This window comes from Stigmatopora nigra, chromosome 20 (genome assembly GCF_051989575.1).
Source record: "Stigmatopora nigra isolate UIUO_SnigA chromosome 20, RoL_Snig_1.1, whole genome shotgun sequence".
Classification (NCBI taxonomy): domain Eukaryota; kingdom Metazoa; phylum Chordata; class Actinopteri; order Syngnathiformes; family Syngnathidae; genus Stigmatopora; species Stigmatopora nigra.
The window spans coordinates 8,824,602-8,840,264 of record NC_135527.1 but is presented as its reverse complement, the minus strand read 5'-3'; the positions used below and the strand labels follow the sequence as shown (position 1 = coordinate 8,840,264).

At 40.6% G+C, this 15,663-nt stretch overlaps 1 long non-coding RNA gene across 1 annotated transcript in view; it reads left to right on the top strand.

The window, feature by feature from the left end:
* The first annotated feature begins 309 nt into the window (after positions 1 to 309).
* Positions 310 to 15,663, top strand: part of LOC144213971 (uncharacterized) — a 58,420-nt gene continuing 43,066 nt past the window's right edge. The window contains exons 1-2 of the long non-coding RNA XR_013330186.1: positions 310 to 439; positions 5,649 to 5,763. This is a non-coding gene — a long non-coding RNA (uncharacterized LOC144213971). The remainder of the gene's footprint in view (positions 440 to 5,648; positions 5,764 to 15,663) is intronic.

Here is a 15,663-nt window from a genome sequence, read left to right as displayed (position 1 = left end):
TTAAATGATTTCTTCCCAAACTTAACTTTTTTTCAACAACATTTCAGAAAAGCAGTACATTGAATGCCCTTTTAAAAGGTTAATACCATTTCTTAATGTGAAAAAAATCTCAATTAATCATTAATCATATTATATGATTTGTTGTAACCCAAACTGTTTGTAAATCTGTCAAAAATTTAGCCAGTAAAGACCATTTTTATTGGAAAATATCAGGCAAATGGCATCCACCCAAAAGACATGTCTGTCCCAAGATGGCCGCTCGCTTACTATGTCACTCCACGCCTGCTTTTTGCTCTAGTCACGTGGTTGCTACGTCACACGCCGACAATCAAGCGCACAGCCGAAATGATGCCAAATATGCAATAATATCAAGAAATCGAATTAATCTTTTAAGAAAAAAACAATAAACACACGAACACGGAGGGGATCTGGATCTCTGGTAAGTTTTTTGTGTACAAATTATGTTGTATATTAAGATAAGACGGTTCCAAACAATTCCCCATGAGTTTCTCATCCCTAATGAATAATGTTATATGTCTTTTTTAAACGCAAATAACGCACAGATCATGATCGAAATTGATGAGTATGAAGTTTACTTTCCGAGTCGAAATTTGGTTGGTATAGTAAAGTTTTGGGGACCTGTCAAACAAATTGTCAAAACAAAGCACCTTGCATCATCATTTAACTGTCAAAATGTAGAAATTAAAATGTTATAAGTGTGTCTGGCTTCATGTGTTCTGGTATTGATTTTGTGTGTTTTGAATGATACTCAGATTTGATTTTTGGGGAATGATGAATAATTCTTGATTTAAAATACCACAAAAATGGGAACTACAATTATGACAAATAACCCATAACCCATAAATTTCCTCCAAATTGACTTAATAAGCCTGCAAACAAATGATGCTTTCTGTCAATTCGCAAATATAACCTGAATAAATTGGCATTTACTAACCAAATTTCCGGTCTTTTGGTAAAAAGTAAATGTACTTAGATATTAAACTCTCTCTCTCATGAATATAATTTTAAGAGCTGGTTTCAACAGTACTTGGATATTAAACAGTACTTAGATATTTAATGGTACTTAGATATTTAACAGTACTAATATATCAAACAGTACTTAGACATTAAACAGTACTTAGATATTAAACAGTACTTAGATATTAAAGAGTACATAGATATTAAAGAGTACTTGGATATTAAAGAGTACTTGGATATTAAATAGTACTTGAATATTAAAGAGTACTTGAATATTAAAGAGTACTTGCATATTAAAGAGTACTTGCATATTAAAGAGTACTTGCATATTAAAGAGTACTTGGATATTAAAGAGTACTTGGATATAAAAGAGTACTTGGATATTAAAGATTACTTCGATATTAAAGAGTACATAGATATTCAAGAGTACATATATATTAAAGAGTACTTGGATATTAAAGAGTACTTGGATATTAAAGAGTACTTGGATATTAAAGAGTACTTGGATATTAAAGAGTACTTGGATATTAAAGAGTACTTGGATATTAAAGAGTACTTGGATATTAAAGAGTACTTGGATATTAAAGAGTACTTGGATATTAAAGAGTACTTGGATATTAAAGAGTACTTGGATATTAAAGAGTACTTGGATATTAAAGAGTACTTGGATATTAAAGAGTACTTGGATATTAAACAGTACTTGGATATTAAACAGTACTTCCACATTAAATAGTACTTCCACATTAAATAGTACTTACACATTAAATAGTACTTTAATATTAAACAGTACTTTCATATTAAACAGTACCTGCATATTAAACAGTACTTACATATTAAATAGTACTTACATATTAATCGCTCTCTTACATATTAGACAGTACTTAGATATTAAACAGTTCTTAGATATTAAACTCTCTCTCTTAGATATTAAATTCTCTCTCTTAGATATTAAACTCTGGAGTTTGCCCACCACTAGTCCAGGCATTCGAAAGAGGCGGGGCTTTAAAAAAATAGTTGACGAGTCCGCGTGGGCACAAGATGGAGGCGGCCAAAGTGCCAGTTCCACTGTAAATAAGATCTCCCAACGGGGTACTTGGCTCCGGACTGCCTTTGTTTGCTCTTTAATGCTCGACAGGGCTGCGAGAGACAGATTAGAGCGCCCCTAAAAAAAATACGGCCTTTGTCTTAGGCCCCATTTATCTCCCGCCCAGGTCCGCAACTTTGTTTTCCTGCGGGTGGCTGCCACTCTTTTCAATTGCAATAACTACAACCAGCACATTTGACCGTACGGAATAGGTGCCGAAACACGGGACTTTCCTCCGTGGTTGGGAACGATAACGTTTCTATGAAACAAAGTCCTGGTTTAAACAAAATGGCGGTCTAGGCAGGAAATTAGTTCATTTAAGTTACCTGGAATTGCTCCAAAGCGCCAAAGTTTCCCCCCAAAATGTATTTTTTAGTGATTAATAAGCCAAAAAGGCTTATTTTTGGGAAATTAATGTGGAGAAAGAAGTGGTTAAAGTATGTATCACCTGAAAAATGGACTTACTAAGGTAAGGATGTGCGTATTTTGACTCTGGTTCATTAATCAAGGTTCTGCCGAAGGGGAAACATATTGCGCCGCATGAATTTTCAGAGCACGCTAGGCTGAGGAAAATGATGAATATTTTCAGGTTAAGATATGTCCCTTTACATTGGACAGAAATCAATCAGGGGTTATGTTTTGTTGTAGAGAAATGTGTCCTATAGTAGCGTGTATTCTTTCATTGCTTTCGTATTAGTGGGTTTTTAGTTATGTCCTGTTTTGTAGTCGGGACGGGTTAGGAATTTAGAATGGTTTCTTGGGGTTTTCAGGTCAAAATAAGTCTTTTTTATCGTTAATTTAATGGGTTTGAAATCAGAGTTGTTCTTACAATGAATTATTTTCCAGTAGTTGACTTGTTTACTTGTTTTTATACATTTTTTTTCTGTTTTGTGTTGAGTTAAAATGGGTTTGTGAGTTTTTGACTCATTGATATTCATCAATTTTAATATTTTCATCAAAAACTTTAATTTTTGAAGGTTTTTGAACTCCCAAAACGTCTTTTTTAATCACTTTTAGTAGAAAATATTTTCTGGTTACTTTAAAAAAACATTATTTTCAGTTTTTCGTTGCTTTAAAGTGGGTTTCCGAATTTTTGACACATTGACAATCATCATTTTTAATATATTCATCAAAAACTTTGATTAATGAAGTTTCTCGAACCCTCAAAAAGCTCCAAATCGTCTTTTTGATCTGGTTAAATTAAAAAAACGCATAGAATAAAACAAAAAACAATCTGCACCGCAATTAATCTAACTATTTAAACAACATTATCTCACTCCCGAAAAACGACTGGTGATGAATACACAATCAAAATAATACTTTGCGCCATCTTGCTGTCGTTAAATACTACATTAATCATCGGAGAACAAAAATCCTTTCTGATTGAACGAGGGTCGTTTACGCCTTGACATTTAGAATCGGGGGTGCCTGAGCTAATGAGCGCGCCTGTTTGAAGTCGTTGTTCATTAGCGTTTGGAAGGCACGCCGTGGTCCTCGCCCAAAAAGACAACAAACGGACGGATAATGGCGCCGGGAGAAAAACCAAAAGACTGGAATCCATGTTTTCGTTTCATCCAGGCGATCACAAGCGCTTCTTTTTGATGTTTTTGCGTACATTTGCCGCGCTAATGATCAACGAGGCGCGGCGCCATCCAAAAAGTCAGCCGGATTCTGTTCTTTTGTTTATATACCGCTCTTAATTGTCCAAATATTCCACCTAACCCTGGTAGCGGATGTGGCTAGCTAAGAAAATGCCTAATTAATTTTCAGATTTAAGCTTTGATGTAACTAATTGCGCTAAGCTTGGCGACTTCGTTAGTCAGCGAGCCATCTCGGTGGACTCGAGTCGGGGTCCCCGCGGTTATCTAGGCGAGCGTTACCTGTGTATTTTTAGGTCCCGCTGTTTATTATTAGACGCACCGCTGATGCTTTCATATTGCCGGCAGATGCCAAAGTGAGAAAAATGGATCTCCACGGGCCGTAAAATGATTTTCCGATCGGGAAAATGCTCACAACAAAGCGGTTAGGGCCTCATTGGGACCTAGAACCGAAGGTTACGGACCTAGATTGGATGTCTCTGGTGTTTTTTAGTCAAATTAGAGGTTGTGTTTAGTTGCTAATCCGTTTTTGAACCAATTTTAGGGCACTTTTGTGTCATGTTAATGATTTTATCTCCATTTTTTTAAAGTAAAAACTTTTTTTTTGTCTTATAGAGGATTAAAACGCATTCAAAAATGTCTGTTTGATTGAAAGTTAAAGCATTAATCATGGGTATGTTTTAAAATGAATGATTTTCTAAAAAAATATTTTTTACCCAGTTCTACTGGACTACAGTTTTGACGTTAATAATGTTTTCTCCTGCCGGGCCGAATTACACAGCGCATTAATTTCCATTTCCTCAGGCTTCAGTTAATTTAAGCAGCATATTTTATCTTTAAAAAGAAACCCAAACAAAACATATATCATCTATTGTTAATTACCATGTTCCGCTTTGGGAAGTCCTTCAAAATTCTCCTCAAGGATGGCAAGCCCTGCTTTTGTAATCCTCACCTTTTCCAAAAGCCCAGACACAATAATTTAGACGCTTTTTGTACGTCACCTCTAGTGTAATGTTGAAGAAATTTATTGATTTCACCCTTGAACGACGCTGAATATTCAGCGGCTGGCGTACAAGCGCTTTAATCCAAATCAGGGCCCTCTGCACAAAGAAGCAATTTTGTCAAAATGCAAACCATACAGGTGACCTTGCCGGGTGTAGAAACTAACGCTAAAGGGGGTGGGGTGCTAAAAGGTGGTGTGGCATCTTCGCATCTTCCCCCCGAGGCGTACCAACTCCGTCTTGGAGACACCATCGGGGTCCAAAGTGTAGAGATTTGTTAGGATGGATGGTGAGCGTTTTGCTATTGATGTCTTTTAACGAAACGCCGTCATCTGCATAGAACGGCGGTCTGAAAGGGGAAAAAAAACCTAGTCAATAAAAATGTGCTGGTGAATAATGGATGAGGGTGTGAAAGAAAAGGATGAGGTGATGTATGAGTGGGTGTATTTGCGTACGCTCTACGCGACAACCGGCAACGATGCTTCTTATTAACATGCAGACACAGTGGGGGGACAAAGATCTGTCTTATTCACTTGGTTCTAGGTCTGGGAATCTTTACCCGGGGTGTTTAAACCTGGACAGTAGTGTCCGGAAACTGGGAAAGAGGTTTTTCCAGATCTGGAGGGATGGGAATAGGGTTTGGTATGTGGTAAGAGAAGGCCCAGATGTAGGAGTTGTGGTTATGATTTGGTTTAATCGCGGGAATGGCGGGGAAAGTTGGATGGGAGTGAAGAGGGTAAGGGTGAGGTTGGCGTAGGGTTAGTTGGCGTAGGGTTAGTTGGCATAGGGTTAGGGTTAGGTACTGAGATAGGCTGCCATGGCTAATCAAGTTGCGTTTTCATTTTCTGACTCGTTTAGGAAATCCAAACGTGATATGGTAAGTCGAAATTGCCATGGTTTGAAATCCGTTTTTTTGTTTAAGATGTAAAAGTTTGACTTGGTTGCATTAGGGTTGTTATTTATTTGTTTTTCTCTTGGTTCATCCAGATTTTCTAAAGAAAATGCGTCATGGTGGAAAACAAGACTGATTTGAATTTCGGATTGGGAAACAAAAATGGAGGAAAGCTCAAGTCTCTTCATCTGGATCAGCCGCCAAGTCTGGGTAAGTCAACTTTTGTCTATTTTTGCCGTAGTTTTTAGTTCGGAAAACAGTTTAAAAACATCCGCATCTAGCTGCTGATTTTCTGTGCGAAAACGTCCGACTAATTGCACCTTTTTGCGCGGTCACGAGCCTCCAATCAAACAGTTTTTTGGCAGAATGGGGGCGCCGCTGGCAGCCGAATGAATCAAATTGCGGCCGTGAAGCGGACGTTCGGTAATTAACCGCGTCCATCCATCCCTTTGCGTTTTATCCCGTTTGGATGGAAAGTTCAAATGTAATTAGAATTGTAAGCAGCATCTGACATTTGACGCGTGGCTTTCGTGGGTTTGTTCCATAATGACCACGCCAAAAGCATTAAATGGCGCTTTGTTCAGGCTAAATTAGAATCCAATCCGTATTAGCCATCCAAAAAAACCAAATTTTTTGTATATTTCCGTCTTTTTAGAGAGCAGCTGTATTTTGCGCTGTGCTTTATGACTCCTGCACCCCCCAAATAACCCACGCACGCCATTATCACCGCTCTGCATCTGTTGTCTATCTCCAACTGGTATTTATTTGAAGCCACGCCTCCCCGAAACGTTTATTTTTAAATCTACGGTTGCCGTGGTGCTTTTCATTTTCATTTCCAGTTTTTATTTATTTATTTTCCGTATTCATATGCCATTAACGGGGGAATTAATACATCTGGGTTGCCGTTCCGCCTCGCCCCCAGATGGTGACCAATGGCGTTGTTCCTAACCGGCGCATTAAACGGGGAAACAAACGGGCAAACGGAATGAATTTCTTGTAAATTACATTTGCTATGTAGATTGCGCTTAATACAATGGCGGCTTAAATGGGGAATAAGAGAAGGAAGCGGCTAGGAAATGAGACATTCGGGGGGCAGAGGAAATTATAGTGTTGAGGCTGAAGTGCCTGTGATGCCCATTAGAGCCACCAGGGTGGCGGCCAATCAATGTCCATTCATTCCAGGGTTACTTTGGCCATTTATACTTGTGTATTCTTGTATTTCTTATGCTAGCAGCTTGTTATCTTACGTTTTTTGACATATTTCTTGTTAAATAAGAAACAAATCAATAAGTAGTCCAAGTTAGATCAGTAGGGAGATCTAGTCTGGTCCTGTATGAAGTCCAGGATTAAGTTTATACCTTACAGTGGGTAGTTGAAGTGCTGGAACCCGGGATTTGTAGATGCTGGCTGGACAGGGTAGGTAGCTATTGCAGTACTACTGTATTTTCCGGTGTATACATCGCATTTTATCATCATCTTGTGTAACTTGTGTAGTATTTGTTTTGTTCTTTGGCTATGACAGCCTGTTGGCTAGTTTTCTTTTAGGTTTCGGAAAAACTGACATTAACAGATGCCTATTTTGCATATTTTGTCCTCTATAGTTGCGTCTTTTAGTCCGAAAAATATAGTAATTGTGCATTGGAGGACGGACTCATTGGAGTTACCCGGTGGCCCCATTTTTCCGTCCCGTATTCTTGGAATCCTGCAATGCGGCAAGCTAGTATTTTACAGTAGGAGCGTACTTGCAAGACCGTGTCAAATCTCAACCCGTTGATGTTTCTCGCCGCATCACAGCGTCCCCCTTCAAAGGCGTCCAGACGGGCGCCAGACAGCGGAGACGCGTTCAAAGACCTCGACCCGCTGATGCGTTGGTGCCAGAACGCCGTACGCCAGACGAGTGGCGCGGCACGACGCCCGAGTCCAGGGTCAGCTTCAGCCGCAGAATGGCCGAGACGGGTGTAGACAAGCGGAAAGTGTCCCCTCGAGGGGGGGACGGACCTCCGTTGACAGCTCCAAAGTCGTAGCGCGCAAACTTTCCGCGTTCATACCAGACGGCTGTCACGGGCAATTTGGCGCACCTGTGGCCTTACACGCCATTGACTTTCCGGTTCAAATATGGCCGACTTTTGGGAGTACAAACCCAGGCGACACCGTGACTGTCAAATATCATTTATTTATGTTTTCAGTATCGCAATATGTCACCAGTAGGAAGTCCTGATTGGACATGAACGCCTCACTAACCATGTTATGTTGCTAATTGCACTAAAATAAACGACTTGACAAGGAATTTATGATTTTTAATAGCCATAAAGCGTGTTTGAGTTGATGCTAGATCAGGGGTGGGCTAACTTTAGGGCCCGGGGGCCATATTGACTTTAAAAATAAGTAATTTCTGACCTATAATGGCCATAAAATCAAAAAAATATTGACTTTAAAAATTTTACAGATGGGCCGCGGCACAAGTTATGATACATGTAAAAAAGTGCATCCGTTAACAGTACATATGAAACAGAAATAAAGGACTAAAGTATTAACATACGCATCACTCAAGTAAAAAGTATAAAGTACAAAGTAAAGTAAGTAAAGGAATGTGTTAAGAAATATTAAAATGTCATTTAAAAAAGATGGAGACGCTGTAAAACACCAAAACCAAATAAGTTATTAAAAAAAATTAAATAAAAAGTATTTGGACAAGGTCGGTGGGCCGGATTAAAAGACATAGCGGTCCAGATGTAGCCCGCGGACCGTAGTTTGCCCCACAATGAATTCCACGGATAAAACTCCACTAAAACGTCGCAACTTTAAGTAACTTCAAGTCGTGTTTTGGAATACGTTGACTTGACTGCAATTTGCAACCTTCTGCTAAAATGCTGTCATTTTGCCACGCGCTATAATGCGCTCATTTCCTCCGCCTTCTTGTGTGTGGCGCCTCTCGGGCCATTACCTTGACTCACCTTGGAATAAGTTCCATTTCTACAAAAAAAGTCACTTTTGCCAAAGTGAGATTGATTAGCGAGTTCCCTGAATAATGGCGAGAAGAAGCACAAAAGGGACAGCTGTTTATTTAAGTGCACTCACCGCCATTACGGGTCGTCAGTCTGGCGTCGGCGCTAGAAACGTCTCGGAGGCGACACCCACGCCTCGCCGTAGCCCCGTGGATGCCGAGTTTGTCAGCCAAGTCAATAAGTAGGAGGAGAAGACGAGTGCATTATGCGTCAGGTTGTCTAGAAAGTCGGAGACGGCACCCTCACTTCTGCTGCGTAGCAACGGCTCGAACCCGGCTAGCAAGGTTTTATAGTATGTAGCTCCAATGGAACCCATCCTTCAGTGCTACTGGGGTGCTTGGACGTTTGGTCGCTAGTCTTTTGGTCCCTTTTGGTCGCCAATCAAACATAATTGGATATTAAACAGTACTTGGATATTAAACAGTAATTAGATATTAAACAGTGCTTAGATATTAAACAGTACTTGGAAATTAATCAGTACTTGGATATTAGACAGTACTTGGATATTAAACAGTACTTAGATATTAGACAGTACTTGGATATTAGACAGTACTCAGATAGTAAACACTACTTAGATATTAAACAGTACTTAAATATTGAACAGTACTTAGATATTGAACAGTACTTAGATATTAAACAGTACTTAGATAGTAAACTCTCTCTCTTAGATATTGAACAGTACTTAGATAGTAAACTCTCTCTCTCTTAGATATTGAACAGTACTCAGATATTAAACAGTACTTAGATATTAAACAGTACTTAGATAGTAAACTCTCTCTCTTAGATATTAAACTCTGTCTCTGAGATATTACAGTACTTGGATATTAAACTCTCTCTCTCTTAGATGTTAAATTCTCTCTCTAAGATATTAAACTTTCTTAGACATTACAGTACTTCGATATTAAACCACCCAGTACTCAAGTTTGGTTTTGGCATTTAACTCTGACTGATTCCATTCTTATTTATTTACTTTTAAGAATAAAACCGTCTACCTGACTCCGTTTAAATCCCTACCAGTCCCCGAAAGACCACCTTTCGAAACCAGTCCTCCCACTTTAAACAAATTGTCCATTGTTGTCACTGGCAGACGGCAAGTACAAAAATATGCTCTATATTTCCATACATACGTCTACAAGCTCACTACCGACATCTTGGTTAGCTCCTTACGGCTATTAGCTCCTCCCTACTAAGAACAGCTCAGGAATACTTAGCAAAGCTATTAAATGTTTACATTCTGAATCCACCGTGGACATCCACGTTTTTTGTTTACTGGCTATAAACTACGAACCCTTCTCGTCTCGTTATAATGAGCTGATCCCGCACAACCTTAAAGACATTTTAATCGGCGTGGCCTGTAAACCCGAATGCGTATTTGGTGAATTTACAACGCGGTAGCTCATTTTCCCCCGCGGGAATAAATCTGGAGAACAGTGACCGCTGAGTAAACGTTGACAGTAATAACATCTGCAAATAGGCTAGCATTGGCAACATACTTAATCGGGTATTAATAAGATACATATTGCAGTCCGCTAGACCAGAGAAAGCTATTAGCGGAGAGGCTAATCGTTCTTGGGCGGAAAACTGAGGGAAATCTTCTGCCAAAGTTTTAGCACTGAAGGATTTCGTAGTACTGTTTAATATCCAAGTACTGTCTCATATCCAAGTACTGTCTCATATCCAAGTACTGTCTCATATCCAAGTACTGTCTCATATCCAAGTACTGTCTAATATCCAAGTAATGTTTAACATCCAAGTACTCTTTAACATCCAAGTACTATTTAACATCCAAGTACTATTTAACATCCAAGTACTGTTTAACATCCAAGTAGTGTCTAATATCCAAGTACTCTTTAACATCCAAGTACTGTTTAATATCCAAGTACTGTCCAATATCCAAGTACTGTCTAATATCCAAGTACTGTCTAATATCCAAGTACTGTCTAATATCCAAGTACAGTTTAATATCCAAGTACAGTTTAATATCCAAGTACAGTTTAGTATCCAAGTACAGTTTAGTATCCAAGTACTGTCTAGTATCCAAGTACTGTCTCCTATCCAAGTACTGTCTCCTATCCAAGTACGGTCTCATATCCAAGTACTGTTTAATATCCAAGTACATTTTACTGGCGACCAAACGTCCGGCGACCAAATGTCCGATCACTGGTCCTTTGTTCACTTTTCCGCATTTCCTAGGAAAAACTTAAACCTTAAGGCGTCAAACCGCTTTATTTCCAAAGCCTGGCCGCCCCTCCACCGCGTCGGGGATTTCCAAGCTGGATCCTAATCGTATTATCTTTTTGAAGGCCTTTCACCTATAGGACCTCCGTAAATAAGCCTTAATCTGAAGTATTGCGTCCTGGCCGCGTCTGATAATGCAGCTAGCTCTTTTTGTACTGCGTTTTTCCCCGTTCCTATACGGCAAGGTGACCTCACGTTCCGGTTATCAGACTCGGTGTGCCCACGCGTTGTCTATACAGTCGGTAGCCTCGCAAAGAACACCTGCAGTGGAAAGTTGGAGCTGCACCGGTTATATAACGCTCCGTCACCCCCCCCCCCCTCCCGCTGAGGCTCACTGTATGATAATGTATTTCTTACAACGTATTGAAATTCTGCCCTAGTCATCCCTCTCCCAATTGTGGTAAAAAGACATATTGGACAAAAAACAACAACTCTGAGCCCACTTTCCATATGTCGGGAAATAACGATATGAGGCTCCGCCTTCAATTGTCAGCTGATGACTCGTTATTGGTTGATTACGTTGCCATTTTTTTTATCAGATGTGATCAATCTTGGCCATTATTGTATTTTCCTGAGTATAAACCGCCCTTTTTTGGGGTAGTTTGGCTAAAAGGGGTGGGGTTAAAAATTTAACAGATGGGCGGGGTCAGTATAAGATAGGATACATGTAAAAAAGTGCATCCGTTAACAGTACATATGAGATATAAACTGGAAAATAGGACTAAAGTATAACATACTCATTACTCATCATTAAAGTCAAAAGTATAGAGTAAAGTAAGTCAAGGAATGTATTAAGAAATATTAAAATGTCATTTTTAAAAAGATAGAGGGCAGTAAAACACAAAAAACAAATAAGAGTGGACACAGCTACTTTTTACTTAGAAAATTAAATAAAAAATATTATTTGGACAACGTCGGTGGGCCGGATTAAAAGGCATAGCGGTCCAGATGTGGCCCGTGGGCCGTAATTTGACCACCCCTGGGCTAGGCTCACGTATGATGCTAACCAAGATATTTAGCTAAAAACACGCCTAGATGTGTTAACTATAATACTGAAGACTAAATACATTTTTAAAGGTTTAATTTTAGTGTTATTTATCCATGATTTATTCACTGCCAACCTCACAGTTCAAATGATTGGACATCCACTAGTGACAAACTCACACAGTAGAAAGATGACAAAGCCACACATCATTAATTCCATTTTTTTCCCCTTTAATTGACACCTATTGAGTTCCAGCCCGCCCCCCGAAAAACAAAAGCTCAAACCAAGATTTATCCTCTGCCAACCTATCAAATACTCGGACATCCAATAGTGACAAACTACTACAAAAAAAATATGACGAAGCCACGCATCATTAATTCCATGTTTTTTATTTAAAACCGAAACCTATGGAGTCCCGTCCGCCCCCGAAAAAACAAAAGCGCAATTAATACTGCAACATGACTTCTACTTGGAGTACTTCCAGAGTAAAACCCGCAACAGTGGAGTCTCGGCACCCCATAAATAAACAAGGACGCCAGAGCCCGCCTTGGCGGCCGACGCCAAGATCAATCTAGGATGACCGGTCGCCACGTAATCTGCATGGTAATTACAAAACTAGGGAATTAACCTTGGCTGCATGCTAATCTCCTTCTGCCCCCGGTCCTTTCTAATGTTGTTTCAAGGAAAGCAGATTCTAACCCGCGTAACGGCGGGTAACGTGCCTTATTCTCGTTTTTTAAGAGCATACGCGTGGGAGCCGCAACCGCCTGGATTCGGTAATTGATAGACTTTGTCAAAACACGGATAGGTTTGCTCGTTTTTATACGACAACCCCTTGAAAAAACCGAGCTCGGCAATAAGCTAGCGCAAATATTTTTCCCGCGTTACAAGGCTTTTGCGTTCTTTTCTATCGCCGAAACTCAGGTACGAGTATACAAACACCCGCATTTGCATTCCGTTTAATCCCAGAGGTGGAATCAATGTGGAAATACTCGGCATCAGCACTATGACGGGGTGCCGCAGCACGTAGCATAGCAATGAGACGTCTTTCATTTAAGTCCTGGGAACGGGAACCTTGCGGAATAAAAGCCGGAATGGTCAATAACGACCAATCGACATGGCCGTGAAGACGTTTTCTTCAAAGCGCCGGTTTTTCTTCTCTTCGGCGTTATGGCGAGGGATGGCCAGCGGGGAGGCTAGCTTGTCCTATCGGCGTCCTTGAACGCTAACGGAAAGTAGACTCGTATTTTGAGTGAATCGTTTACCCGGCGGATTTGTCTCCAGAGTTGGACGTCCCGATGTGACAACCCGAAGAATGGTTGAATGTGAGGGAGGGAAGGATAAGCCTAAAAAAAAAAATCACGGGCGCACTTGAGCCCGCTTAATGCCGGCGAGGCGGTATCAGACGGCGTTGAAGCTGAATAAACTTGTTCACATCAAATTCAAACCGTAATCCTGCCGAAGAAGGGAAACGTGGCGGTGCGGGTACGCCAAGGCTAGACGACTTTACTCTACTTTTTAATAATCTTTCTTTGTAAAACTGTTTGAGCGCCCAGAACTGAAATATTAGGCCTAGTTGTCAGTTTACCTGAAAGCCATACGGGGAATGCAGTTTTTCGGTGTTCGGACGTTTGGTTGCTGGTCTTTTGGTCGCCGTTTTTTTGGTGACCGGTCAAATGGGGACAGAGAGTTTACTGTTGAAGCCAGCTCTAAAAAAATATAATCATGAGAGAGAGTTTAATATTTAAGAGAGAGAGAGTTTAATATTTAAGTACTGTTTAATATCTAAGTAGACAAATCTAAGTACTGTTGAAACGAGCTCTCAAAATTATATTCATTAGAGAGTATAATATCTAAGAGAGAGTATAATATCTAAGAGTTTATGATCTAAGTTGTTTTTAATATCTAAGTACTGTTTAATGTCTAAGTACTGTTTGATATCTAAGTACTGTTTACTATGCAAGTACTGTTTAATATCCAAGTACCGTTTAATATCCAAGTAGTGTTTAATATCCAAGTAGTGTTTAATATCCAAGTAGTGTTTAATATCCAAGTAGTGTTTAATATCCAAGTAGTGTTTAATATCCAAGTAGTGTTTAATATCCAAGTAGTGTTTAATATCCAAGTAGTGTTTAATATGCAACTACTGTTTAATATGCAACTACTGTTTAATATGCAAGTGCTGCTTAATATCCAAGTGCTGCTTAATATCCAAGTACCGTTTAATATCCAAGTACCATTTAATATCCAAGTACATTTGACCGGCTACCAAAAGGCACCAAAAGACCGGGGACCAAAAGACCGTCATCTGTCATCCGTCAGGTGGTGCTCCAGTATTCCCGCACACTTTTCACATTAACTCCATCGACCCCCGCCGCCACGGCCGCCATGGCCGCCAATTGATTCGCGCGTAGAGCCAGTAAGGCCATTGATTTCATTTCTCCGGGCCTTGGATTCAGGAGATGCTTGCACCTACAACCGGATTGAATACCCATAGATTTTTCCTCCCGTCGTAAGCGTTTTGTATTACCCCGGTTGTTTACGGACGCCGGCGCCATACTTTGAGGCCGTGTCCCTTGGCGGCAGCCGGCTTTGTCCCCGCTGCCAATTACGGCCTGAGCAGAGGGCTCATTAAAGTTTGATGAAGTTCACGTGGTGGCGCGTACGCATTCAGATGTTTGCCGGGGTGCCGCGCCTGATCAAACGCCGTCTGCTCAAGGCTCTGAAATTGAATCATTGGACGTCCCCGACCTTGACCCCGAAAACCGCGGAGACAATTCTCTTCGGGGGATAAAAATAGGACGGATTTCGTACTGTCCAGAATTGAGTACCCGTTTAGTTTTTATTTGACGTAAAACCTCTGCCTGGTGACATCTCTAAAATTCCAGGTAGGACATGGCGTCCTCGATAGCGAGAACGATCTGTTTGTCTCTCGTGTAGTGGGCAGAGACACAACACCAACCTGCCAAGCGTCCCTCCCCTTCGGCTGTGTTCCCGCCAAACTTGACATACGCCGCTTTTTGCAAAGGAGGGGCCAGAGGGTGACGGAGCTTTTTACTAATTCATGACCCCGTACTTGCATATTAATGAAGCACCTTTTCGTGGCAAGCTAACATATGCGCCGGGCTGCTGCGGGTTGTATTTTTAATAAACAAGAAGAAGGTGTAGGCAGCCAGCTGGAAGAGCAAAACGGGCCAATGGCATGGCTTTAGTGTCAGGTGACTTACTCGCGTTAAAAAAAGCCGATTTGTACAAGTTGAGAACATATAATCCTTTCTTTTGGGGGGGCGTAATAAGTTTGAGAATCACTGTTTCAGAAGATTAACCCCAACGCCTTCAAGACTCATTATTTCTCTCTTTTGTCTCCGTCTGGGATTGTTTTCCCATTTTTTTGCCGCCTTGCGCCGCTGCCGCACCTCCATTCGTCATTGTCAGTCACAGCTTTTAAAACCGAAGCGCCGGGACACATCGATTACCGCGGAATAAAGTCCGGGGAATCATGTAAATGTAAAATGACGATCGATGAGCGGAATAATAAGCCTTCCACGCGCTTAATAGCGTCTTCAAATACTTTTTTGTCTGCTATTTCTAAACACTTTTAAAAGACTTTCGTCCATGGAGGGGTTACGAGGTTATCGGAAAATCCGTCCCTAAAGTCCATGGCCCCCAAGGACCCCGGAGACAGGCTCTGTTATTATTAAATATGCAAATGAAGCTTATAAGAGTGTCACGCTAGCATATTTCTTTGTGAAGAATAACTTCCACTTTTAGCATCCAATAAGCAGTCGTCATTTTGAAAAAGTCAACATGGAGAATTGCAATTTGCTTCTGAAAACACAAGCTGTTCTCGCCGTGCAGGAAACCGGCGCCAGTGTAATTATT